This window comes from Ciconia boyciana, chromosome 2 (assembly GCF_034638445.1).
Source record: "Ciconia boyciana chromosome 2, ASM3463844v1, whole genome shotgun sequence".
Lineage (NCBI taxonomy): Eukaryota > Metazoa > Chordata > Aves > Ciconiiformes > Ciconiidae > Ciconia > Ciconia boyciana.
Window position 1 is genome coordinate 156,863,626 of NC_132935.1, and position 27,886 is coordinate 156,891,511.

The 27,886-nt window shown below is 44.5% G+C and overlaps 1 long non-coding RNA gene across 3 annotated transcripts in view; it reads right to left on the reverse strand.

Annotated features, from left to right (window-relative positions):
- Nucleotides 1-12,377: 12,377 nt before the first annotated feature.
- The window catches only part of LOC140648523 (uncharacterized), a 41,980-nt gene continuing 26,471 nt past the window's right edge, over nt 12,378-27,886 (reverse strand). For 2 of the 3 annotated variants that reach the window (XR_012041262.1, XR_012041263.1), the window contains 3 exons: nt 19,603-19,858; nt 18,813-18,867; nt 15,914-18,271 (listed from right to left, as the gene is read on the reverse strand). This is a non-coding gene — a long non-coding RNA (uncharacterized lncRNA). Of the gene's footprint in view, nt 13,129-15,913; nt 18,272-18,812; nt 18,868-19,602; nt 19,859-27,886 lie in introns of those variants that run through there. The other variant, XR_012041264.1, reaches the window with a different exon arrangement.

The window sequence follows — 27,886 nt, forward strand, 5'->3', positions numbered from 1 at the left end:
CAGTCTTCCTTCCAGCTGGGCCTGGGGCCGTGGAGCTGCAGCAGCCTCCCCTCTGTCAGGCTGCTGGTTTCCTACCCCAAACACACACACTCTTACTTCCCTTTTTCTTTATTTATTTTTCTTTTTTTTTCTTTTTTTTTTCTATAGTAACCTTCGTTGGCTTGTCTCATACTAAGTTGTAAATCCTTTAAGATAAAGGCAAAGCCTGAGTGACTTCTGGAGCAGTTTGTGATCTTGACTATACCATGTGCTCTGTTCTTTTTTGTGTACCTCCAGCAAACATGAGATCCAAACAGAGACATAAGACACAAACTTGCAGGACACCTGAATGCAGGCATGTACTGCAGTCTGCATGTCTATCCCGGTTTTCTACTTGGCACTCATAGTAAGTGGGCATGCACTGAAGTACATCAGTTTTAAATAAGTTACAAATTACCTGATATACTTTGGAAGGCAAGTTAGATTGAAAATAAAGAATTCCCTTGGCTTCCACACTTTTTTCCCTCTCTCCACACAACACATGACATTTTCCACTTGAGAGACTTTAGTCATGTATTACTCTGTCATTGCACATTTCTCTACAGTACTAGACATGTAAATGCATAACTCCTTCCACATTTCCTGTATTGCATTGCGCTCCCAATTTTGCTGAAATGCTCCGAACAGCTGTCCAATGCACTGAAAATTTGTAAGGTATTTGAAAAGTAAGAATTCATCTAATCAGCCAAGCCAGTAGCTAATGCTTTCCAGACATTAATTTCAGTAATGACTATATGAGCACTATTCAATCACAAACATGCTGTTAGAGCCATCCCTGTTTCTACAGTCTCTCGATGGTGCTGCAGCTGTCCTATTATGAAGGGGCGTGCCGCTTCATAAACATTTTGATATGACCACTTCAGTCTGCTGTCTTGAAGTGTTCTTGAGCAGCAAGATTTGACTTCACATTTTATTTATGTTGTGTTTTGCCTGCAAAAACATTGGTTGATAAAGCAGAAGGAGCTCTTCTCTAAGCATATCCCCACACCTCCCCAGTTTCTGGAAAGATCCCTCCAGTAGCTGGTCTGGGACACTCGGACTGCCCAGCAGCTGGGACCAGCATCCCCAGGCCCCCCCAGTCCCTGGCACTTCTAGGTATGAGCCTCCGAGGCCCACAGCCCCACGCCCATTGCTGGTACTCAAAACTCTCACACGCAGACGTGCCCTGTGCACCCCTCCATGTAACTGACCCTCGACACTCAGATTATCCGGCAGCTGGACCCTGGGGCCCCTGCTCTCACACTGCATGTACGTTACTACTTTCCTGAGCAGTTTTCAAGAGAACTGGTTCTTTCCAAGACAAAATTTGGGTACTGTTCTGGGTGTTGTGTCCTCTGGAAACTCTGGAGACACAACACCTCTGGGTGTTGTGTCCAGGAGCCAGGAGAGGTAAGACCATGTCAAGTTATGTTTCTTTTGGTCCACACAGTTCCTTATCCCAGCTGGCTTTCTGCACTCTGACATCCTCATTCATATTTATGACAAACTCCAGGCATGTAACGCTTACTCTCCATTTCATGTTTTAAAAACACCACTCCAGTAGACTATAACTCATATAACTTTGAAATTAAAAATGACACAAAATCATTCTTGTCCCTTGTACAAGACCAAGTAATGGCACCTGGCACAACTCAGACCATGTGCTGTGCTGATCATCCCCAGAGGCACTCGGGGAAATGGGCACGAGAATGGACGTCGCCCGGGGAGCCACCCCAGCATTCCTCTGTAACAAATGCTTCTGCAGGATACATGTGGCATTTGTATTATGCCTAGATATGGCATTGGCTTAATAGCCATAGTTTCTCTGAAGTGTTAACTGAAAATTCCAAGACTAGCCTCAGATTTCGGGTATCCAGTCTAAATCAGATTTGCACAAGGGTTGATGGAGTTGGACATGCGGAGCAAATTGGTGTATTTCAATTAGATAGATGAAATCGTTGCCGCCTAGTCCCACAAAATGAAAAGACCTGTTCATGTAGGATTCTTCCATCTGTAAGTACATTCATTCTGTAGAATCTCATCCAAATTCAGCTAAAGTCCAAATCAAGATTGTCTGCCATTTCAACAATCTGCTATTGTAAAGCTGTTTTCTCTATCAGTCCTTATGGATATATGTGCTAAAGTTTTAAAGCTAATTTATCAACCAAACACTGCACACAATGAACCTTGGCTAAGTGAAAAGCTCAGCTTCCTTAACAGAAAATGCTTTTGAGGGGGTTTATTTGATAACCTGTTGGTCTGGCAGCAATATACAGTCTCTCTCACCTTTTGATTTCAGCAGCTTAAGTCCAACTAACAGGCTGGTCAGAAAATATTATTTCTGAAGGCAGTTTTGCTTCAGTTTGGTTTCTTGGGTTTAAAAAGCTGCTCCATGTCAGTAGCCAAGTTGCAGAAAAATAGTCAGTCCCATTCTGGTCATCACAATGAAGAGACACGGGCCTGAACAGACATGGCAGCTTCCCTAACCTCTTGCTCTGTAGGTTGGATGCAAAAGGTCAGGGCCAAGGGACATTGGTAGATGGCAGTTACGGAAACTACTGCTTCTTCTCTAGCAACTCCTCTGGACTTCCTCAGAGAACATCAATCTCTGAACTGCCAACCCAGCAGTATCGCATTAATTAAATACAGAAAATAAAGCTATAAGCAGGCAATAGTGCTTACACGTATCTGCAGTATCTGAAATATCAAGAGCATGATTTTATTTTGAAACGGTGCCATTTCATATCAGCACACAAAAGGCAGATAAGGGGAAGTTCCAAAATGGAATTATTAAGTATCAGACGCTTACTAAATTATCATTACAAAGGGCATGCACGGTGATGGATCAAAGAGCTTTGGAGAGCAACAATACTGCTACAGATGAGTAATGCCTTCTAATCTGTCTTGGTAACATGGCTGAGACACGCTTAGGAACACTCTCAGGAATGCAATATATGCATGTTAGTAGTTGCAGTTACCGTGTAATCCTGGGAAAACTTTCAAGTTGTTAAACGAAGTATAATAAAGACATACTGTGTTATGTCTTTCCCAGCTGCTCTTCTTTACGGTTGTTTGAGGAAGGAGACAGCTCAACCAAAATGGAGAAAGGGGAGTATGTCCTTTTGTTACGTGATTTGCTGCCGTAGCATTACGGAGAACAGCGATGGCAAGTGGAGGATACGCTCTGTGCCTGCTGGAGTCTAGGGGGGTGGCCTTAGGGAAGGAGCCCTTCACCCTCAGCATCAGGATAGGCAGGGACACATTCGTGCTGCCAGGGTCAGGTCAGAGTCACACAGGCAGGGAAGGGCTTATGAAGGGCTGCCTTCTCCTGTGCCCGGTCCTCTGCAGGCATTCAACCAAGAACACAGGCTGTGAGAATCCTCTAAAAGCCTTAAAGAGGCCCAGGAGGAGCTTCTGAAATGTCTTGTCTCACCCACCTTCCCCGAGGAGTCAACAGCCAAACTGAAGGAGCAGAGAGCCTCAGCAGATCACTTACTGACACTTACTACACCGTACATTCCTGATATAAAAAAAAAAATCCTTGGGACCCATCTGAAGTCTGGTGATTATTATGGTCAGGAAAGAGTTGCTTTGCTAATTTTTCTGAATATGGACACTCAGTCTTAGGGCTGGCAGAGTTTCATCATGCTTTAAGGAATAGGTAATTCCTCTGCAAAAATAGTGCCTCATGTCAGCCCTGTCAACACCCTGGCCCGACACAGTGGCATCAGTGGGTTACGTTTTCAAAAGGAGCCACATCCAGCCTTGCTTTGCTGGAAGAAGGTGCTCACCATGCACAGCGCAAGGCAGCGTGCCCTGGGCAGCTCTCCAAGACACCATGGTAGGCTATTGCCTACCTCTTAGGTCCAAAAGAGGATTTTATGCTCCACTAGCTCACTTTCTAATATTGAATTATCACCCTAATTTTAAATTACTTTACATCCTAGGTTGCTGACCCATCTGTGACGCACTGTAGCTCCATGGAAAACGGAGTGTTGGCAGAGACTGCACTGAGACTGCTTGTGATCGGAGGCTCTTGACAGAAAGGCCCAAGGTGTGGAATTCATTGGCACTAATGATTACACTGCACTCACAAAAGGCTAATCACTTCTGCAAGCCTTCCCTGAGTGGTGACGGGAGGAATCAGCCTAGGAAAATTTTCCATGTGAGAGAGAGAGGAAAAGGAGAGAAAAGGAAAGGGAAGAAAAAAGAACAAACAGTAACAGCAGTGTTGGGAAGTAACACAGAGGAGGGCCTTTAATATTTTATTTAATTATTATTTTATTTGTCCTTGTTTAAGACTTAAAAGACTTTAAGATCCAGAAGTGTAAATATCAGAAGGATTCAAGATTACTGAGTGGATATCCCTTAAAGTGCAAAAGCAGGATGTGCTTTGTACTCGTAATAGATATTCATGTTCTACTTTCTTCAAACTTCACGTGTTTGGAAATTATTTCAAGTGTTCTCAGATTTTTGCACTCGAGAACATCTGCAGGTGTAATTTTTGCTGGCACATGTAATTGCAGGCACATTTTATTGTACTTAGATGCCTATTTTGTTTTGTCTGGAAAGTGAGCAGTTTGACATCTAAATGCCCCTGCAATCAGCTAGGACATAAACTCTATCTGCAGATGTATTCTTGACATAAAATTGGAAATGAAGTTGATGCCCTTTCCAAAAGTAATGCCTTCACCCTCACATTGCTAGACTGAAGATAGTAGGTTTCAGGTTTTGTAATAATACTAAATCTTTGTCAGCATATAGTTAAAAGGTATTAGCAATTACATTTTAAAAATATCACCCTGATATTGCTAAACCCATTGAAATAGCCAAGTAGCTGCAAGCAGATAATATTTGATGAAAATGGCAGTTTGGAAAGCTCTGCTACTGTGTGAAGAGCCAGCCAGGTGGTGCTTTTGAGTCACGCTGCGGTCACGATGCCAAAAGCAATGCGGAGCAATTCTCCTACTAGTTTCAAAGATTTATGCCATTCTGCAGGATCTTTTGGTTGTAGTGTAAGGCACGGTAGTAATAATTTTGCCAAGAACTGTATTTTGAGCTATTGATATTGTTACAGTTTTCCCTAATCACTCACTCTGCGTGGACCTAACTTCTGTAGGTGGCCCCAGGATCTCATGTGCTTGTAACCTCTGTGCGTCTGGGTAGCAATTGCTGGAACAGTGAGTTGTGCTCCCTGGTGCAGATCCCACCAAAGGATCATCAGAGTGTCTGCCAGCACCACTGCTTTTTGGCCCTGCAAGTCACTCTACCATGTCAGGCCATCAGTGGTCTGAAGATCAAGCGTAGCTGCCGTAATCAAGAACATGAAAAGGTTGGTTGCAGCCTGTTTTTTAGGTAGCCAGCAATATTTCTGCAGTTCCCTATTCTTGCAGCCACAGAGGTGGGAGAAAAGACAGAATATTTCTCCTGAGATGAAACAGAGACTTCCTCAGATGACAGGAGCTTCCCCTCCTCTGAACACAAGGCCACCAAAGGAGTCTAAGTTCCACAATCTGAATTTTGTATTTTCTTTACTTTCTGCTCACTGACCTCCCTCTCCCACAGCCCTTCAGCTGCCAGTCTCTCCACCCATCACAAACCCTTTCTTTCCACATCTTTCATTCCTGGCTATACAGATCCATATATCATTCACACCAGCATTGTCCTTTTCAGTCACATAAACGCTGACTGGCGTTCTTTCTGAAGGAAAACTAAAAATACCTGCTAATTATGTGGCTGTAGAATCACTCCTTATTCTATGATTTAATTTATTTTTCAATTTTTTGTAACCTTTCGTTGATTCTTGCCTAATGTGAAAGTCCTTGCAGTATTTTTTCTTAGCCATTAAATCAACAAAACTCCCTGAGACATAAATGTGAATTGGTACTCAGCATTTTGGGCTTTCCTTTGCTGTCGCTTTTCCTGTATTTGCATATGGCACACAAACACACTGTAGTGTGAAAAGATGGCATTTGTATCACAGTGGGATGGAGGAAAGAAAAAAACCTTCCTTACCAGTTTCTGTCTCGGTTTGTATAAGGTCACCCTGTCACCGTGCTGTTAGAGAGCCTTTCAGAAGTACCTGAACGTCTTCACAGTTTCTTTAAATAAAAGTGGCTGAAAGCCAGGAGGGCCTTTGGTAGCAAACTATGATGCTGACTGATTTAATGTGTATGATTTGCTATATAATCTCCTATTTGCTGTGAATCATTGCTACTAAGGTAGTGTCAGAAACACAGGAGTTGTGGACCTAAAGGGACCTGCATATTATTCCTGGGGGAATGTATTACCACAGCGTCATCTGTGAAGAATGACTAAAAATTCCCTTCATCATATTGTCCCCAGATGTACATACATATATATACACATACATAGATACATGCATGCATACCTGTTTGTAATACATACGTATGTGGGTGTATATATGTATAGACACTCTTGTAAATATAATATTATATATTATGTATTTTATATATATACTTATATAATGACAAAACAGTCCTTGTCTTTAAAATTTACTTCCCACATTTTTGGGGAATTATCCTTTGGCATGTGGTATACTGAATGATTACTGTTAATTGAAATTTGTGTGGTACAGGTTAGGAAGTTAAAGCTGCAAAGAAATAGCAGAAAAAACCCGAGGTTGTGAACCATTGTTCTATAATACTTCATAATACTTAGGAACACTTATGTAGCTCTTTTCATTTTCGCAACTTTAAAAAAAGCTAATTAATTAATCTTTGCAACATTCCTGCATAGTAAGTGCTATTCTCAAATAATACCTTAATTAGCACATTTCCAAAGAGCCCGAAAGGAGATACAACAGAGGGCTCCAGAGACGAGGTCATTTTAGGTGAAGCTGTAATGGTTGCGCAGCAGTGCTGATGTTTGCCCGTGATCTGACCCAGAGCACGCGCTCCCCTCGACTACAAAGTGCAAACAGAAGGGTAATTGGTGTTCAATTACTCCTATTTTCAATGTATTGACACTCATGATCGGGAAGTACTTCTACCCTGTGCATGCGACACAGAGAAATGATCCGGAGACATTCACTGGCATTTTGTTGGAAATTAAACAACTATGAACTGATGTGCAAGTTACTGATACAGAAGAACTCTTCCACTTAGCCTGTAGGTGAGTGCCATACCACTGATCCCAGACCTGCTGTTCTGCAAGCAAGGTTACAAAGCCTGGGTTGCCATCTGCTCCCCGTTAATTTCCTGCGAGCTCCGCTCCTGACACCATTTCCAGTGGTTTTCCACATGCCTTGTCCTCCACACCCCAGGCACAGGGTCCTTCTCTCCCTCTCACCTCCCAGCTTTGGCTGTGCAAGAGGCAGAAGGTTCTGTGGCTCCTTCTGAGCTCCACGGGATGCTGGTGCTGAGCAGCCGGCCAGCAGGCCAGGTTCAACAGGTAGGTGTTGAGCTCACGCTGCATTAGCAGAACCTCTCTCCTCCTTTCACCCACTGCTTTTTGTTGTTTGTAGGAAATCAGCTTCCGTAGGAGCAGAGCCCTCTGGCAAATTCACTTTAAGGTCACCACAGACCTCATTCATTGGAGGGTCTGGAAGAGACAGATAGGCAGCTGTATGGTTGCAAAGACCTACTATCTTTATGAAACTAGGCTAAAAAGTGTTTTTTAGGGATTCAGCTTCACTGCCTCTCTCTGCCTCAGCATCCACTTTGTTCTCCTCAGCAGTAAAAGGACAATCCTACTAGGTGCTAACATTGCATGCTCAAGCCAGATATCACCCACCACACCAGGGAAGGTGCAGTAGATGGATACTATCCCAGTCAGAGTACCAGCATCTTCAAACACTCAAGGTGACAAGAAGGAACTTGGGGCCTCATCTACACTGTGCTTTGAGAGCATTCTCAAGCCGTCATGTGAAGCCCTTGTTCTCTGACCGTCCACTCTAGGTACTCCGAGGAACTGGGGCTACGATTAGGGCAAAAGCAGACAGATACACAAAAGGTAAATGGTGTGCTTCAGGGTGTGCAGAATGGCCTGCAGTCACTTCCAGAAGGGCTCTGACAGCACCTACAAGCACAGCCTGATGGTGATTCAGGCTGCCTCTGAGTCCTTCTGGCGGTCTCAGGGTGAGCTCTGGTACCTCAGAGACATGGCTTCTGGTACAGCAGGCAGAAAGCCATAACCTCGAAGGGGAGCACATGGAGCAGGGTTCAGCAGCTTCCTCCCCAGAAAGCCCAGGTGTGGGATGCTCCTCTGAAGTACAGTGCTTTTTCAGAGCTCCCAAAGAGTCAGCCAGACTGTAACGATGTAAGTGAACCTCTAGTGTGAGCAACAAGATGTGCCAGACAACTAAAAGTCAGTTGACATCTCCATTAACCATAACAGTTTGCAGGCAACCCAGAAGCTAGTGGGATCATAATTAATAAGGTCAGCTCCCACGAGTGATGTGGTGATCAAGGAAACTAAGGCTCACCTGAACAGCCGGCGCTGTAAGAAAGTTAAAGGCAAGGTCATATATGTATGAAAACAAAATGTAGGTCATAGTTATAGATTGGTACTTGGAAAAGAATGATTTAGAAAATAATTGTCAAGGCCTGATGAGTCACTAAGAGCGCATGAGCTCCCAGTGTGTTGCAGCAGCCAAAAAGCAAAATGTCAGGTATAAACAATGTCATTTCCACTGAAAGCAACAGTACTGACTGGAGTATTGGCTCCTTACTTCTCATTTCCATTTCTTAAAAGAATGTTGGCAAGGGTTCAGAAAAAGTCTATAATAATCATTTGAGATCTGGATAATTTCTTCCAATGAGAAATCAGAGGAACCCAATCTCAACAAAGAGAAGATCCTATAAATACCTGTACAAAGAGACACCTGGCAGTAGAAAACTCTAAGCTAATAGGGAAAAGGCTAGAAGCTGGAAGTGTCAAATTCAGACTGGAAGTAGAGCTCATTGAGGATATGTAATTAGAGATTTCTAGTTGGGGAATTCTCTCCAAATGTAATGAGTAACTTTTCATGAGATATAGTTTATCTCTGGAAGAAGCTGCAAGCCTGAGGAAGTACGTACTTGATGAAACTGTATGGTCCATGCTATGCAGGACATCAGAGCAGATCATTGCAATGTCTTGCTGGGACATGTCCATCTCATGCAGAGTGTCAGCTTGCCAGATTGTCTAAACTGCACGTATACTAGTTCACATCCAGTCTTACTCTGAGGAGAAGTAAGTTGTCTCCTGGTCAGTGAAACTCAGACATAGACTAGAGAGCACAAAAATCCCATCCTTGGAGTATATGTCCGGCTCAAAATAGCTCCCGTTGACCTTTCCTATCTACTACATGCAATCTAAAGCAAGCCTCATAGTGTCCCATGCCTCTCTCTAATCTCATATACACTATGCCATTATCTACATGCTTCACATTCAGAGTTACACCGCAGAAAGCCACATCTGGCTGTCTGGGAAGCAGCTGTGCCTGTGGTCAACATCTGCAAGGACCGTGCTTGCACCTTTGGCTAGAAGATTTGCCAGCAGCAATATGAAGAAATAGCAGACATACAAAGTACAGACTGCTTTTTACAACTGAGCAGTGCTGGTTTGCATTAAAGATGTTGGAAGCTGTATACAGACATGGAAAGGTCCAAACCCAGTCCTCGGCTGCAGCCAGGAATGGCCAGCTTTTGCGCCAAACTGCACGTGGTACTCGGGAGACTGTGTTGGTACCTCACGTGGACAGCAACCTTTTGTAGTTAGGGCTGCATGCCAGAGCTTGACAAATGACAGACATCTTCCATTTCAGACTCTTCACTCACTATAGCAGCTGAAAAGAGGAAGAGAGAGAAGGAGAGGAAGGGAGAGGACCAGGCAGGCCCCATCTCCCTCCTCCCCACCACCCTTGGAAGCAGACTTGGAGAGATCAGCTAAGAGCACATGTCCAGCTTATGGGGCAGAAACCTAGCTTCATCTTGAAGAGGATATCCTTGTTACTGTTGGATAAAGTGGGAGTGAGCTGTGCTTAATGAGAGTATCCTGACATGTAGTCTGCAGCTCCTGGCAGCCAGAGAATGCAAATGGGCTGTATCTGGTGCCCCAAAGGTACCTTCTAAAAGTACTTCACCTTGTCCTGAACTTGCCATCACATACAGAAGGGGAACTGCTGTCTGTTCACAGGGGTGGTCTCCCGCCTTGTTTGCTTGCAAAGCAGTGGTAACGATTTAATGGCCTGCTGTTTGTTGGTCTTGCTCATTTTTAACAACTTTTCTTTGTAGTAAACTGAATTGAATGGTTGTATCCTCCACCCTGGTCTCCACCCTGGCACCTCACAGCTACCACCAAATGAGGATAGACTTGCCATAGGATGACTTCTGCCCTCTGGGATATAGGACATGAGGTCCTGTATAGGAAGTGTTAACCTTCCAAGAAGATGGTTGCTGAAAGGTGGGACTTCTTGCTCCAGCCACAGACTTGGCAGATATTTGGCAGCATCCTGGAAGGGACAGATCTGACTTTCCTTAATGTTCAGGATGAGGGAGAGGTCTGTTATCCAAAGCACCTCCTCACCCATCATGGATTGCTGTGTGCCATCCTGTATGATAGTGATCACGCTAAGCTGATCTTCACCGCAGTGATCAGTAGCAGTAAGAGCTGGTATGACGTGCAGCAGGTGCAGAGGAGAGGCTGAGGAGTTCCCTCAAGCCTTGATTTTTATGTTGATCATGTTGGCCATGATCATGATCATGACAAGACAGGTGTCAAGGGCACAGGGCAAATATCCTTGTGTTTTCAAAGTGCAATGTGCATAGACAGCTTTTTCACCACAGACTACTCCTGCCACAGAGACTATAGGTGTACCATTTAACCAAACACGCCCAGCACCCTTCTCAGGCAGGGACTGGCCCATGTCCCTGTGATTAAAAGCTCCTTAATCCCCAGAACATGCAGGTCACCTCTTTGGAATGTGTCTTGTCCCTTACTTTCTGAATGACACCTGGGAATTGGCTGGGAGGGGACTGCTTTGCATGTCTAAAACAATGCTTTGGGCCATCCATGGTAAGCCATGTAGGTGCAGTCCCTGGGTACGTTCCCTGGCACTGTTCAATGTGCTAGTACAGACATACCCAACGCGTGTCACCAGCAGGCCTCGGGAGCTCAACGCTATGACCACAGCCAGGTGCACACATGGTCCAGCACATGGCCTTGGCACTGCAGGGTGCGTGTCATGGGCCCTCTAACAACATGGGCACAGCCAAGGGATTCCTCCTGTCGGCCCAGGCTCTGTGTAAGTGCACAGGTGGAAACCGGGACACTGGTTTTAACCCCCAGAACCCTAATGGCTTTGGATTTGGTTACCTGGGAAATGTCCTTCTACATGTGAGCAGGAGTACTGTGCAAGGAAGGCACTGCTGATGGGCTGTGCTGTCCAAGGGGCTTGGACATGAGGGTTCACTGTCCTTTACCCATCTCCTTGGAGTTACCAGAGCCCAGACATGTAATTCTGGCTGCTTCAGTGTTTCTTCCTTTTCCCACCCAAGCTGGGGAGTGGGGAGGACAGGGGCTCCTCTTTGTGAAAGCCGGCACAGACAATGCACTCAGGAAAACCAGGCTCTCTCATTAACCCCGGACAAGTCCATTTATGTGTCTGCACTCTGCCCTACCCTGCAGTAAAGCTGCTGGGCAGGAGGTGTTTCCGTGTCTGCTAGTACTGAGCTCAGCTTGGTTGGGCCCTCAGTCACTGCATGGTGCAAGTAGTCATAGCTTAGAAATGAGCTACCCGGTGCTGGCGGCTGTATCAAGGGTTAGATGCCTACTGGTGGTCTTTGTACGTCTGGAGACATAAATATAATAAAGCCACCTAAGGATAAAATTGCAGGGCATAGAACCCCCTCGAGCTCATGATGGATCAGACTGTGTTCCCGAGGTCTGAAGGGATCCGATATGTCACATCGGCGGCAGCAGTCCCCAGGGCAGCCAGCCGCACGGTGCTGTCTGTGAGGGATGAGGGGGTCTGTTGTGTAACAATACCACGTAGGACGGGCTTTGAAGAGGTGCTCTAGCAAACTGTGTGCGATTTTATTTTATTTCAAATAAAGGCACTTTAGAATTGCACAAGTGGAGAGGAAACATCTGATATTAATTCTTTCTTTGTATCATCAAAATTGAAAAAAGAAATCAAGGTCCACTAGCAAAAACTGAAATACAGCAAAGATTATTATATGTCAAATTACAACTTGCAGTAATCCTTCATCTCCACATTATGAATTCATAAAAGCAATTGCAGCATGTTTTTAATTATTAACTACCACATAATGGAGTAGGCAATACAATATACTAGAGGTTTTATTTTTTTTCTATATGGGAGATCTGAATTTAAATCCTGGATATGGCTACAAGTTAAAGCAAATTCTCAAATTTCAGTCTTACCTTTCACTGTCCACTTGAGAAAAGCCCAATGAAAAGGAATTCCTCCAGGAACGATTACGGCAGTGCTGATGCTATCCATTTTCAAATGCAGATCAACAGACCCATGTGAAGGGATCTTGCACAACGCTTGCATATTAATGTCAGCAACACCACGTCGCTCATCCAGAAAAAAATAAAAGGAAACCTGAATGCGTCATTCATCTTCCCTGTCAAGTGACCCGCAATGCCTAAATAAATGGGTATTTTGTAACGCATATTTGTAACTAGCAATCAGAAACAGCTGGAGTGACGAGTACAATATTTTCCAGTCAACAACATCGGAGTCTAGTGGCTTTTTATTTTTAATTCTGTACGGGTTGAATACATCCCCCGCTCAATTACCTCTAAGTGAGACGGCCGTTGGATGGGTGTGACTATCAGTTAAGCTAAGGTGCTTTTTTGTGACACTTGATTAGTCTAAAGGAGTCTGGGAGTGAATGGAAACGATGCTCTCTGACGCTCTCTGCTCCGAGGACCTCCTGCAGCACAGGGAGGACCTACCCCATCTTGGCTGCCAGCTTGTCCTGCGGAGCTCACCTGCGTTCAGGAGCGTGGTGCAACTGCCCGAGCGCAGGCCGTGAGCAAGGCACAGTCCTGCACCCCTAAAGCCAGTCCCCTGCTCCACGCAGCGAAAGGCTGGGTTAACCGTGCATCGGACGACAGCGGTGTATCTGGTCATTGCTGTATTGGAAAAGAAAGACATTTATTTTCCTACTGTTTGTTTCTAGGTAAAATCCAGCTTGAGTGGTTTAGATCAGTGGTGCTCAATGTTTTTTGACACATTACCACAGCAGAAAGGTAGACATTGGCTCTGTCTTTACTGAAAAACAGAGAATGGAGCAAGAGTAACCCAGCCTGCCCTCACCTCCCACCTTCAGCTGCTGGGATCTACCACCTGGAGGTGGAGGACGAATATCTAACAATTACATCTCCTTTAAACAAAGAAGAACATCCTGTATTCAGTCCATATCCTTTTTGTGAGCCCCGGTTTAGGAAGGTGGGCTGGGCGCTTCAGCCTCAGCTCTGCAAGACAGCAGCCGGTGGGACTGCCTCTGCACCACGTGCGAGTCTGGCTCTTCCGTCGGGGACCCGCAGGCCGAGAACGCAAGTCGGTGCAAGAACGGATAAAGAAATAAAGCCAAAGTGCAAAAGTAAAAGTTGATACTTAACGACACTTTAGGTCTCGTGATGCTTTTGCTGTGTTTTTACACTGAAAGACAAATTTCTGGGTTATAGGTGTGTGCAGATAGGATGAGATCAGCTGTATGGACCATGGAGTTCTCTGTGAACATACAGCCTGTGCCAGAAGATTATCTTCAACAGAAACAACAGTGACAAAACAACCCATGCTGATAACTAGAGGAATCTTTAGAAATATCATAGTAGTGTCCTCGCAGCAATCTCACAAATCCTAGAGGTTAACCACCACCATTAACTTTGCTTTTTGCTCACTAGGAAATAGATTTTAGGAGGACATTGCTGCCCTACCCCTGTGGCCCTGACAAAACCAGCATGGTTAAAAGCACTCTTCTCGAGATTTAGGTAAAACATAACTCAAGAGAAACTCATAAAGCAGTACAAGTTAAGGTGAAATCCTGGTGCTACTGAATTCAAGGGCTAGGTCCTCTTCTAGAAGGAACTCTATATCCATATACATCATTAGGGACTCCTGAGTGTTCTGGTAATAATAATAAACAAACAAATTTACTGATTTTGGCTGATTTCAGCAGAGGAAGGATTTTACCTGACCTTCTGTATACATTCATATATTCACGAATATATCAACATGTATTGTATATTGGCACTGAGACATCAATGCAATTTTTCTAGGAGTGTCCCTGAACAAAAAATATTTTCAATAACAGAGCTAGTCCCTATCTGTAGACCTCACTTTTGTGAAAAAAAGGAATTAAAGATCTATTTTAAAGTCTGACATTAGAGATGGAAGAGGTATACGGAACAGCTACTCCATCGCCCTTGGGCACACAAGGGAAATTCTCATTGCATGTGTATTAGAGCTTTGTCGGGTGCAGCTGTAAGTGGTGCATAGAAAAGGTCTCCCATGCATGCCCAATGTTCCTCCACAGTCCTACTGATCTCACTGTAAGAAAACCTTCCTGGACATCCCGCTGTTACTTTCCTCTGCTTTGTCCTACCTCCTACATACCTTACAGTGGAAACTTTGTCATTCATTTTTGCCAATACACGCCTATGAGTACTGCACCAGCCAAGGGGCTCGTAGACGGTGCACGGGGGTCTCTGCCCATGGGTCTGTCCCCTTCAGAGAACAGACGCCCAGGTAGCTCCAGGCACTCCCCTTTTCTTCATTTTGTGGACACCAGGACTTGATTTAGGAAAGAAATGGAGTTTGCTGGCTGGGCTTAGCATACCTGTGATTTATCTCTGCTATTTCTGAGGAAGGTGTCTGAGAACACTAAATTCCATATTTAGTGAACTGAGATTTATTTCCAGAGAACTGGCAGATCTCAAGGGCACAAGTGTGAATCCCTCCAGTCATTTTCAATGTACTTTATCAAGAAAGAGTTTTCCTTAATGAATTTTTGCTTGTGAACTTGTTATGCTCTGATATAGCTAGTGAAGTATTATCCCTCTTAATGGTAATTCTTGAGGGCTAAGTTTGGAGATATTAAAGATTATGCCCAGGATAACTTTTTTTTAAAAGGCTGCTATGGTACTACAGTGTACTACCATTTCTTTACTCCAGTTTTCTTGCGCATAGTGTATTTTACATGACTTCTCAAGCATTAAGATGTGTTGTACAGTTTTAAACCTGCCTAAAGATGCACTCTAGTACATAGGCAAGCCATTGTTTTTTTTTAATACAGGAAATGTATTTGTTACCTAAACAGCTGAAATCTTACCTCATGCTTTAGAAGCTAGCTAGACGGGAAAGAGAAGCCCCCCTACACTCAGACTGAGCTCCTCAGAAGACCTTCTTCCAATATGGTATCAGCATGCTCCAAAGAGCATCACGGTAGGACCTAAGCACATGTATGATCTAAGACCTGGGGGTGTGGACTTCTTTCCCGTCCGTGTGTGCTGAAATGCACCCAGTGCATTGTTAGTTCAAACCAGAAACACGCGCTATTCCTTTCAGCATGGGGAATGTCTTTTGTATACCCCTGACCATGCTTCCCCCACGCTCAGACAGACCAAGTGCAGAGACCGATACCGCCAGGTATGAAGGACTCAGAGAACAGAGGACAGGATTGGGCCATAACACATACAGGACCTCCAGGTACAGTGTTAAACTTAGTAAAAGCAGCACGTCTAGAGTGGCTGCTTATAGTGCTTTTTCTTTTTTAAAGAAAACTGCCAGACAAAGCAATAAAGAACATTTCCTGTCTTTTACAACTTAATGTGACAGCAGTGGCTCGGCTGTGCTGACATTCAGCCGGTGGTACGATGGGCTGGCTGGAATTTACCTCTGCAGGGTCAGAAGGTACTGGTGCTCCCCCACTTCATCCAGCCTCCCCCCTTGGAGGGACTGGGAGGGTCTGCAGCACCCATCGGCAGGACAGAGGTCAATGGAGGAATTTGCTTCCTTTAAAATAGAGTGCTGTCAAAATTCAAAATTCAATAGAAGAGCCTAAAGCTAGGAGAAGAGAAAAGGTGTCAGTGAGTCAGTCCCCTGCTCACTCAGAGGAACCAGCTGCTGGGGAGGGAAAGGGAAAGGGAAAGGGAGGCAAGGCCAGAGGAGTAGCTCCCAGGTCTGATTTTGCAAGAATAATCAGGATTGCCAGGAACAGATCAGACACACTAGCCCAAGATGGGCAGAAATGTTTAATTCAGTTTTATTCCTTTTGAATTTTCTGAAGCTGAGAAGCCCTGAATCTTGCTCCTTTAAAAGGTGAGAGCAGCTGATATTCAGCCCCAGTGTTGCAAGGGACACTATTTATTTGGGATTTTCAGGGCTGCAGGCTTGTTTGGAAGTGTAGCTGGAGGGCTGGCATGTGGAGGAAACTGCTTCTTCAGGTCCAGAGGAGCTGGCAGTGGCAGTGCCCAGGAAAGGTAAATGTGCTGCTAAGCCTGCCCATGGTGGGTTGCTCGTCTCCCAGGGACCAGCATTTGCACTGACTAATGTCCCAACACCACTGCACTGCTGGCCTGTCAATCAGTGTAAAAGCAAATCTCTGCAGCGCACCGACGTCCCAGACCTGAGCTGTGCATGAACCCAGAGGGGTGCAAATTAACCGACAATAATTTGCTCAGCCAGAAATAATTACCTTTCATTGCACTTCTGCTCGGAAGGAGGGCAGGAGCCAGAGGCGCTGGGAGCCAGGCGGGTGCACGCAGAGGTGCTCTGCCACGGGTGGGCTTTTTCTACATTATGTGCTGCTTCATTCGATGCTGCAGTTAGTAGAAACACTATACTACAGAGTCACTTCTGTCAGTGAAAAGACCATCCAGCCTGGCAGCTGGAAGCAATTTTTGTAGGAAATACAGATTGGTTGCTCTCCTGATAGAAAACATTCAAAAAAAGGAAGATACGCAGGGTGCAGGGCTTATCAGCGAAGGCTGCTATGCTTCACAGCACCAGCCACTACTGCGGAGCTCGGAGGGGAGCAGAATATAAAGAACAGTCTTCAGAGTGGTGAGAACCTTAGTAAAAAGAGATTTTCTTCTTTTCAGCCCAGAATGAATCAGCTGGGAGGTGCTTCTCACCGAGAGAGAGGCAACCAGGTTCTCGTGCCAGCACTAAGACCTCTCCTGTCGCTCAGAGGAAGCTGGGTTCACCCGGACGAGAGCTCACTATGAAGGGAAAGGACTCCCCTAGGGAAGAGCTTGGGTTGTGGGCTTTCCCTTCCCCCCTGGGAAGTGAGAAGGGCACTCCGTTTCCCTGAGGTGGCGGAAACCAGAGATCGGCACAATTGGAGGTCCTTTTCTTTTAAATCAAAGACTGTTTTAACGTTAGAGGGAGTGAGAGGCTTGGCCAGCATTGCTGCAAGGCGGGTAAGATCTCTGCACAGACTGAGTAGCAGAGGTTGGTTTGATCTTGCCAGACTTTTTATTAACTGCCTTGTTGATCTTTTTTCGATGAAAGAGGGCATTTCCCCTGACACTGCTCTACAACCTCTCCTCTCTACTTCTGTTTGCTCCACATCCTCCTGCTGTGATCCCTGCACGAAGGATGTGCTGACAGCTTGCCCAGCCAGATCAAACTAACAACGAGTAGCTGTTGCCGTTTTACTCAGGAAGATGCCATGCTAACTTCACAGGCTAAACAGTGCAACGCGTGCTTACGAGTATCACTGTCAGCAGCCTGATCCTCACCCACTGTGGACAACCTCAGCTATACACCATGGATCCTGGCACTATGCCTAAATATATTCACTCTAAGTCCAGTCTAATGAAGTCAATATAGCATTTAATGTTTCCAGTTTAGTACGAAATTCAACTTACTTTGCCTTGGCTCCTAATTTGTCTTGTGGGATGATACTAAGGGTAGATACTGAAGCTATACTTTACTAGACGAGCACCATGGCTAAGCTCAACTGTGCTACAAGCGTGTACAGCTCCAGTGACTCATGCTGATAACTACGGTGCATGTCACATCAGCAACTGCATCTCTGTGTGCCTCTGAGGAATGCCACCTTACGCATGCCTCAGCAGTGGGCTTCATCCTGCTCCTCTGTGGAAACAATGATCAGGAGGGAGCTATTGAAGCTCACGAGGTTGGTCAGCAGGGAAGACTGAGAAAGCGAGGCCATGAGCTTTCCTCTGCAAGGCAGCGCGCAGTAAGACTTGTGCCCATCAATGATTTCAGCAGCCGGATTCCTGTGGTGGCTCTGAGTGTTGGAGCCTGTAAAACATTGCAGATGGGCAAGTCTGTCTTAGTTTACGCTCTCACTTCTTTCACTCATTGCCTAGACACAACTGTGACAGAGAAGGAAATGATCCTGAAGGATTCTCTGAAGGATCATTTGGTATGAACCAAAAGTGAGGAGTGAGGAGTAATTACCCCTTGGCAGAAAGGGACACCCCTTCCTAAAGCTGATCTCCCTCCACTGGCACCGTTAATTCACTGCCTCGATCCCTCTCAGCTGTCCTCACTCTATGGCACTCAGGGTTATGGCTGGAACTTCATCATGCTGAAATGACCCCACACTTTGAGGAGTTTTATATTTAAAACTTGTTCCTTCTGTCTCAGTTTGGCACCCAGTGATGATAAATTCAGAGATGTTTCTGGGAAGGCAGCCAGTGCTGTCGAAGCCCAAGAAAAATCAATCTTGAACAAAGAAATAAATTAAATTCTGTCACTATCTATCAATATTTGCCTCTGACTCCACATAACAATTATATGAAAATGGACCATTTGCTTTAAATATAGAGAAGACGGGTACCTTTTGCAGCACAGAGCTATTCCCAACATGCCACATGATATCCTCGTAATGGGCACTGCAGGAACAAACACAAAGTCAGTCGTAAAGAAATATAGTACTGTCACCTTCAAAGTCTTCACACCTATAGAAATAATCCTCTCAATTTTTCAGTGCTGCATTTTATAAAAAATTCATATTAACTTTATAGCCTAGATAAAGTGAAAATATAGCACATGCCACTTAACTAGGACAGCAACACCAGTGGGGCATCTCTCAGCGAGTTGGCACAGCTGCATGCTAGTGAATAGCGTGGATTCGTGCTCTGGGAGAACAGACTCAGCCAGGCGTCCATGAGCAACTGCTAAACGTAAAGATACTACCCCTGGCTCAGGAAGTTCCTGAGCCACAGATTGTTGGAGGCTGGGCCAGAATACATTCAATTTGGGGAGGTAAAACTACACATTGTCTTGTTCTCACATGCTTTTGTGGAGATTCACTGTAAGATAGTAAAAGAGGCAGAGTACAAGGCTAGACAGAGCTTCAGTCCAACCCAGATGCCCACACTCATGTTCCTCATAGAGATACTGCACTTGAAGAGGTGTTCACTCCTGTACCAGTGCCTTAAGCCATGGGGAAGCTAAGTTTTACAGATCCACCCAACTCCTGAGGGCTTCCCACTGGCTATATACATATTACCTCTACTACTGTTCATATTTGCATGTTTAAATTATATTTCCCCATTAAAATATATACCTAAATTATTCCAAACCTTCCTTTTTACACATTGTGGGGTATATGTTTCATCACTTACCTCATCTCCAAACTGAGAAAAATGTGTTGTTCCTCAGAGAAGATTAGCAGATAGGTTCTCCTGTGTCCCTGGCCCAGATCTGTGACCACATCTATCCATTTTTCTGTCTTTTCTCTGCTTTTTCTGGGCCTTTTTCTCATTCTTGAGGGAAGAGGGGAGGGTCTTGTCCTTTTTTTTTTTTTTTTTTGGTGCTTGTTGAAAACTCTGATGTCCTCTGTCTTCCTGCTTCTCTTCCTTCTGTGCTCCTCAGCACTGCCTGGCCATAGAGACAACATAGCATTGAGGGTCAAGGGTGCCATGGATGGATGCTCATTGAGGCTTAACAGAAAAGGGTTGGGTTTGAAGCACAAATGTGGTATGTGAGCTGTACATAAGGGCTGCCTCCACAGCACCTCTGTTGGAGCTACAACAGAACATGCAGGTGTAATGGGGAGCACAGATCCATTTGTTTGACCGTAAACCCAGTAACTTATCCTACTGCTGTAACAAATACAAATGCTCCCCTGAGCTATTATATGATTTCACCATAACAACCAGATATACCTTTGATACAGTTCAATTACTAAACACTAGCTGTCAGGAAAGAGAGGGATGGAGAGGGAACTGGTAGAGGTCTCATGTCTTGCACTTGTAAGAGATTCTGGCTTGTGTGAACTTCTTCTTCACAGAACATCTGACAAAACACAGTCTGAGGTAATCCTCATCCCCTTTCTGTAGCACCAATCAGCATTTTCAGTAAAAGATGGCTTTCTGTAACACCAGTCAGTACTACATCCAAGGCTGCTCCCTGTTGCGTTATATAGTCTGGGCAAGAGCGCAGAGCCAGGTATCTCTCTCCTGTCCTCTCAGTCCCCTGTTTATTGTATTATCATGGTTAATTGGGAAGTCTAGCTATAAAAATAAATAATTTCTCACTGTCCAAAAATAGGTCAAGAAAACCATTGGGCGTGCATAAGAAGAGAGAGACTGCTTTAAAGCACAGACTAAAAGTGATGAGGCTCCAAATTCACGTGGTTGTAATTCCTGATGCAAGCAATGGTGACAGTAATTATAACCACAGTCCTTCAAATGCAGTCAGGTCTCTGGGCTAGCCTGCCAGCACGCTCAGTCACTGGGCCTGCTTTCATGCAGAATAGTTATTCAAATTTTACCATGAAAATTCAGAGTGTCCTCTGACATGCCCACACTCCCCCTCCTGAGGCCAGCCTGCTCATCCCCCGACGCTGGCTCCTCAGTACTGCAGAGGGGGTTGTGCCATTAAAAACTGAATCCTAGGTGGGCTTGCTTAGGGGACACAAGCTGGCTCAAATCATAATCCAGCTGCTTCCCTTTATTATTTGACTGTATGTGTTACTGTCGCTCCCAGTAAGCTTTTTAGCTGTGTTATTCCAGTTTTCCTTCCGGAGCTGAAGGCCAGCAGCGCACACCAGTTATACCCCCTTAGCAAGCTGTACCCCTGCAGCCTCCCAGCCTCCTGCAGTGCTACTGAAGGCCGCTGTTATCAACAGCCAACGATTAGCAAAAAGTTAACGATGCAACGGTCAAACGTGGTGGCCATTAGTATTTGTGTCAGATACAACAGGAGGCTGGGTGGTTTTGGCTGAAGGCTCCAGGCTCCATTGCAGTGTAAATAAAACACATGGCTACTCATCCAAATGAAGATGAGTGCTAATCGCTAATAACCACATCCATGCGTATTGAGTTTGGTGTGATCAGCCACCAGGAGGAGCCAGTGTAATTTATTTCCAGGCTAATTAAGGCATGAGCTTTCAGGTCACATAATTACTTTGAAGGGGTGGAGCTGGGGGGAGATGCTGTGTGGCTTCTACCTCCTTTTCCCTTGGAGCATCTCGCAGATTGGTTTTGCTTTAAGCACTTGCCGAGGGTTTCATGTTAGAGACCTGCCATTCTCTGAGGGCAACGCTTCCCAGCTTCCTAAACGAGGGTGCATCAGTTCTTGGGTACCCCCTGTGGTCCGGGTGTTCAGAAGTATTCGTCACACACAGGGATGACGATACATAGCAAGTTCAGGAGCTAGCGTTGGGTGATGAATCAAGGCCACCTAAATGAAGGTGTCTCAACCTTTTCCTTTTTGTACTCAAAGAAAAAATGCGTGCCTAAATCCAGGTCTTGGCTTAACCTCATTTCCTTCATGCACTCCCAAAGAAAACGAATATAAAATTGTAGTGTATGAGAACAGGATACTGTATTTTAAATAATTTGAGCTTTCTAGAGATTATTCTTTTGGGGGCTACCAGAAACCACCTGAGCAACAGAATATGAACAGCAGGGTTTTACATATTTGCAGATTCAGTTAACACAGTATTTGAGGTCCAGCCATGCCTCTGCGCCTCCTTTAAACTTTTGGTTGAAGAGGGATAAATGCGTAACACTAATGAAGACAATTTTCCCGCTTCATGTACTCACTGCCAGCTAGAGAGTAAGTTTTCTTGGCTGCAGGTGCAGCATTGCAGCGGGGACAGCTCCAGTCCCCCAGCAGCGCTTCTGGTGTTTGCTCCGAGCCCTGTGCTGATGCACTGTTCCTCTGTTAGCATACATGGGACTTCCACCACCAAAGGTCTCATTTTTGGAGAAGAATCAGATTTTTACTGGTTTAGTTGTTTTCAGGTTTTGAGCTCATGCAGGAAAACAACCGCGAGTGAGAACTTGGCACAGGCTGAATTGTACGTCGGCTGGCGGGGCGCCCGTGGCTCCGGCCACGCGTGGCCTCTGGGCACTGAGGAGTGGCCAGAACTTCCCCATCCTCATCCAGAGCCTTCAGCGCCTTCTGAAAAAACATGATTTAGGTATGCGCTTTAAGGAGTGAGAGGTTGTGTTTATTTTTAAATATTTCGCTCAAGGGAACTTCTTGGATATTTTTCTTTCTCAAAATGTGTTTTATGACACTGAGGAGTAGCTGGAATGATTGAACTGCTGAAGAACAAGGAAATGTATGACTCTATGGCATTATTTTTAGATGCTGAGTTACATTAATTGTTTTAAAGACAAAGATGCCATTTAAAGAGACCTAAACTTCAGATGGCTCAAGGCTGGGATATGTATGACAATGCTGCTGTTGGGAAGCTCTTCCATGTATCTGCTGTTGGCCACTGTCAGGAAGGATACCCAAAAAGCCATTGGTGTGTATTTATATACCTTTGTGTGTCAGGAATACCATTCTATAAGGACCTTCCTTTTCCCTGTGCTGTTGGATTGCCCTCTTGACAGACTAGACAGGCCAGTCCTCTAAAGCCTCTTTTTATTGTGCTCCAGTTCTCTTTAATGAGAGTTCTGCATTTGGAAGTCACACAGGACCTGTATTCAAAACTGAAGTGCCCAGCCATAGATCCCAACCGAGCTGGCTCTTGAGAAGATAGCCGGGAAGGAGGTGGAAATTAGGCCTGAAGTGGTCATGCCCTGGCTCCATGGATGGTAGAGGGCTTGAGCAGAGGAGTCTCTGACCATAAATCCATCCAAATCCAGCATTGACTGTTATACTGTTGTCCTGGGTCTCAATTTGGGAGGAGGTGGAAAAAGAAGTTTTGTGATTAAATGCAAAGAGAAGATGGATTTTGCAGAAATTGCACATTTACATCCTTGGCCATGAAAAGCCAGTGTGCCTCAGCTCCCTGCAAGGAAGCAGGGCCGGCGGGGGACAGCGGGGGCAGCCCCAGCCCTGGGCATCGGGCACCTCCCTGGGGATGGGGCCAGGGCGAGGCCAGGCCAGGGCATCAGCCCTAACACCTGCAGGACCTCGTTGTTGCTGTGGCAGGGACACCACAACAGACTCGGCTGGCATCCGTCATCTTTTCATCGCTGCCAGGATTTTATTAATATAGTTGCTGCATCTCTTCTGTTTCACAGTGGCAACTAACACGTGTATATGTATGATTAGTTGTGTAAATGCAATAAGATGCTTTCTGGATCACAGCCGAGGGGAGCTGAGGAGTTATCAATATCATATCCCTAAGAAATACTGCTCTGGGGACATGCAGGTAAACAGCTGGGGTCATTCTGCACAGTGCAAGGCTTATCCCTGCAGCATCACCTTGCAGAGTACCCGAGGCAGAGAAACCTGGTGCCTGGAGCTCACCACATCCAGGGGGACCAGCGCTGCCCACTGCATCTCTTTAAAGGGAAGAACAGGATTTCCTCAGCTCTCAGATGAGAGAAACCCCGTCTGCCCTGTCCTAATCACGTTGTCTTAATCATATTGCCCTCTTCACCTTCCCCAATGCAGCAGAGGCTTTAATGAGCTAAACTGGAGTCAAGTGAATACTAAATGAAATGTTTAGCTTGCTCAGGTTTAAAATAGGTTAGTGCTTATTATTTGAAAGCTTTGTACAGGAGCACTCATTAAATGAAACATAGTGTGGTTTTGGTCTATTGTGCTCAGTTGAAAAAGTAGGTCTGTCCCTCTGCAAATAGTATGTAAGTAACTCACAGAGTCACTTCCCAGTATTAAAGACACCCTTTGTGCATCCAACAGTATGAGAGAGAAATCATCCTGGCTTTACAGTGAAGGGAAAAAGGAGTTTATTAGCTTGTGTCATCATTACAAGCACTGCGTATGGCCCTGGTAGGAGTCTCCCCAGAGGAGCAGGAGGACGTACTCTGAAGTATAAAGTGACGCTGTTTGCTCCAAGGCCACAAATACTCCTGTATGAGTGTGGCTGCAATGCACGTACTAGCAATTTAGGAAGTCCCTGTTGCCGGCCAGTTCTGACACATATTCCTTAGGGAATGCAGAGTGCTCCAGCACAGCTGGCAGCTGGATGCCAGTTTTGGATCTTCCTTGCAAACCATCTGGGCGTGGTGGTGGCCCTTGGCCCTAAGCAGCCCACTGTGTGCAGCTGTAGGGGTGTCAATAGCTGGGGTTCACACGCTGTTCCAGCAGATGTTTCCATAAGCTGCTTCCTCCTATGTGAATGTATTGATGTCTAATGGCCTTGGCTGGGCTTGGCTGTGCAAAGGCTCAGCAGGTTTCCAGCTACTGGCCTAGTCGTGCTTTACTAAAAGCCACTCTCTATTTCCTCTTAGACCACAACATAAAAAGAAATGGGCCCTCATTTGGATAATATTTTATTCGTGACCCAACAGGGTTTGGTGATGGAGTATGGCAGAGTGGTCTGTTTGGAGCAGGGTCCTCCTGACCCCGGCACAGAGTGAGCACATTCCCCACGTTCGGAGGGGACACAGCATGGGACTGCCACGTCTTTGCCCGAGATACCTTCCTGTGCGCTGGTCCGTCACTCTGACTCCCTCAGACTTCTCATATTTATGGATGTTGTTGCCATTTATGTAGATTTGCAGATGTTAACTGTCAAATACTGAAGGTGAACAAGACAGATGGAAAAGAGTGGAGCAAATTGAAGGTTTTTAGGAGCTAGTACAGAAGCCTGCTCTGCTTGGTCTCAATATCCACTGCCTTTGAGAAAGTGATACACAGCTTTGAGAGCTCTGCTGCAGAAGTTCTGACATTCTTAAAAATAGAATAAAGATGATACAATAATTAAAACACAATCATTTTAAATTGTCCTTTTCCACAAATTAACATTCTTTTATGGCTGGAAGATAGTTATCTTAAGTAATTACCCTGTTATCCTAGTGACAGACCGATGGTGACCTTTATACTGCAAGTGAATTATGCAAATTGGTATTTTCATTAAACATTAAATAATTCCCTTAGGAGGAAAAAATATTACTTACTGTTCATTGGCTATTAAAGTCTAACGTTATGATTTACCACAACTTTGTTTTCCACCTCCAAGGGCTCCGGAGGAGAAGGGATTAAAGCTTGGTTTGGAATTTGAGGCTTAGACATGTGTAAACAGGTCAGATGAAGTAAAAAAAAAAAAAAAGGCAAAACAAATCCCAGTTACTTCATCCCGTGTTCGAAGTGTATGTTCTCTCTGACAGAATATCAGTATGTCAGTAAAAAGTCTCCAGGCCCACACTTTCTAGTCCCCTGAGCACCTCAGAGCCAAGAGGCAGCCTTCCCATTAACTTACTTAGCCTAATTCTCAGCACCGATCCTTACTTCATACCAACTTACCAGCACTCCCCAAACTTTAAACCATGGCTAGTTCTTTTGCTTTCAGCAGTTCACGTGGACCATGCATGCTCTCAAAACCAGCCTTGTGCCACGCAGGCAGAATCAGGCAACAAAATGCTGACAAGTAAAGCCTGCAGGAAAATTAAATTCACCTGATGGACAGATGCAATGGGAACACTGGAGCGCACGCTGCCAGCACAGTGGGAGTGACGAAAGTTTACTGAGTTATGTCAAAAGTCATTAGGAATAAAGCCAATAATACAGGCTTTAGGAATAAGAATTATTCTGTTTATTTTTAATGATTCCTGTTGTACAAAATGGCCCTCGGTAACAGCACAAGCTATACAGAAAGTGAAGCAGACTTTGTCAGTGGTACCCTAGACAGGCTTGGTCCTACAGATTTCTACAGTTTAAATGTCTTTTTGGAAACTTCTGCCATTGCATTAAAAGGGGTCTCAGTAGGAATGCACTTTATTAAAGATATCCTGACATCCATATGAGAAAAGCAAGAGTACTTGGGCTTCTGGGAAGCACCATGAACTACACACAAGGGAGCTACAACTGCATCCTGACAGAGCTGACTTATTCGTCCCAACACCAGTCTTGGGATGTGCAGGACCATATTGCAGTGCTTCACATGAAAAAACAAAATATTGGCTCCATATTATTTGGTGCTTTGTGCTGAAGATAAACCAGTAAATAGATTTCTCTGAAATGTTTCTGTTAATACAGTCATGGTCTCATCCAAAATGAGAGAATCTGGGTGCCTATTTATATGTGCAATGTATATTAACACTGGAGAGTGAATTTAATTTGCTTTTCAAATTATTAAAGTATCAACAGTCTGAACAGCGCTTGCCGATGCAACAGCTTTAGAAAGCATATTCAACTGTTAATCACTTTTTATTTTGAAACAGCAAAGTTCTCTGGCCTATTAAACTACAATTAATATGACCTTTAAATAAATAAACACACACACATTATTTTAATTACTTAACACCTCTCTAGTGGGCTGTAGGAAAATTCCACTTTTTAAAATTTTGTGACAGTTTCTACAACCCACCATTTAAAAAGTATTTTAAATGTATCAGGCTGTTAGTACAGAGTTACTGTTGTGTGCAGCCCCTTTAGAAGACTGAGCTAAGCAGATGGGAGCTGCACCCTCGTCCATTGAATCAAAGGGAGAAATACTGAAGCCTTGGTCACCAAAAGCATATTTATATTACAGCAGGATCCAGTCTGCTTAATTTAGGGAAGTTCTTGTAGACACTACATCTCTGAAAAATTGTTAGCCATCTAAGTTAATCTAAATTATTACTTGTTTTCCTTTTAGAGCCAATGGAGAGAGATAATTGCCCGATGGTGATTAGGGAACTGTGTTAGAAGAGGAAAATTTGGTGTTCTGGTCTTTGCCCCTAGGGCAGGTCCCCCCCAGATCTCCCTCAGCCTGATGGAGTGGTCCAGACACAAGACTATCACAGAAAAGGTCACCATCACCTTGACATTCAAGTGCCTGTTCTGAAGACAAAAAGTAATGGAGAAGGCACCATTTTCATTGGGTAATCTGTTCTAATCTTATTTGCATGTGTTGTTAAAACAGTATTCATTGCTAATAAGGCTTTAACTCTTAGCTTTTCTTCCATGTTATTCTTGTCTCTGCTACATTAAACAGCTCTTAGTTTCCAGTGTTTTGTTCCTCTGATAATGCTTATATACTGTAATCAAGTCATCTCTCAAAGTAGGGATAAACTAAACAGATCCCTGTAAATCTCAGTACGCTGAAATAGCTTGTAAGGCAGGAACAAATGATGCACCAGAAACTCATGTTTGTCTCACAAAGGAAAAAGACAAAACATAAAACTGAGTTTTTCCCACATTTTCAGGTTTATTCAGAATTAAGAAAAGTTTTTTATTATTATTATAACTACTATTACTACTATTACTACTGTTGTTGTTGTTAAGCATATAGACTGGTAGTTTCTCAATTGATCCTATCACCCAGAACTGCAATAGCTCATTCCAGAATAAACATATTCTAGAAAATATTATTCAGTCTGGAAATGCTAAAAAGTAGTCTTAAAATACAAATATGCATTTTCCAAATAAATTTTAGTTCATGATGTTTTCACATAATGAAGTCAGACTTTAAAGAAATAAGATTGCTTTTTCCTAAATAACCTCATTTAACTTCTGCTTTCAAGCTATATTAATCCTTTGTTGTTATTATGT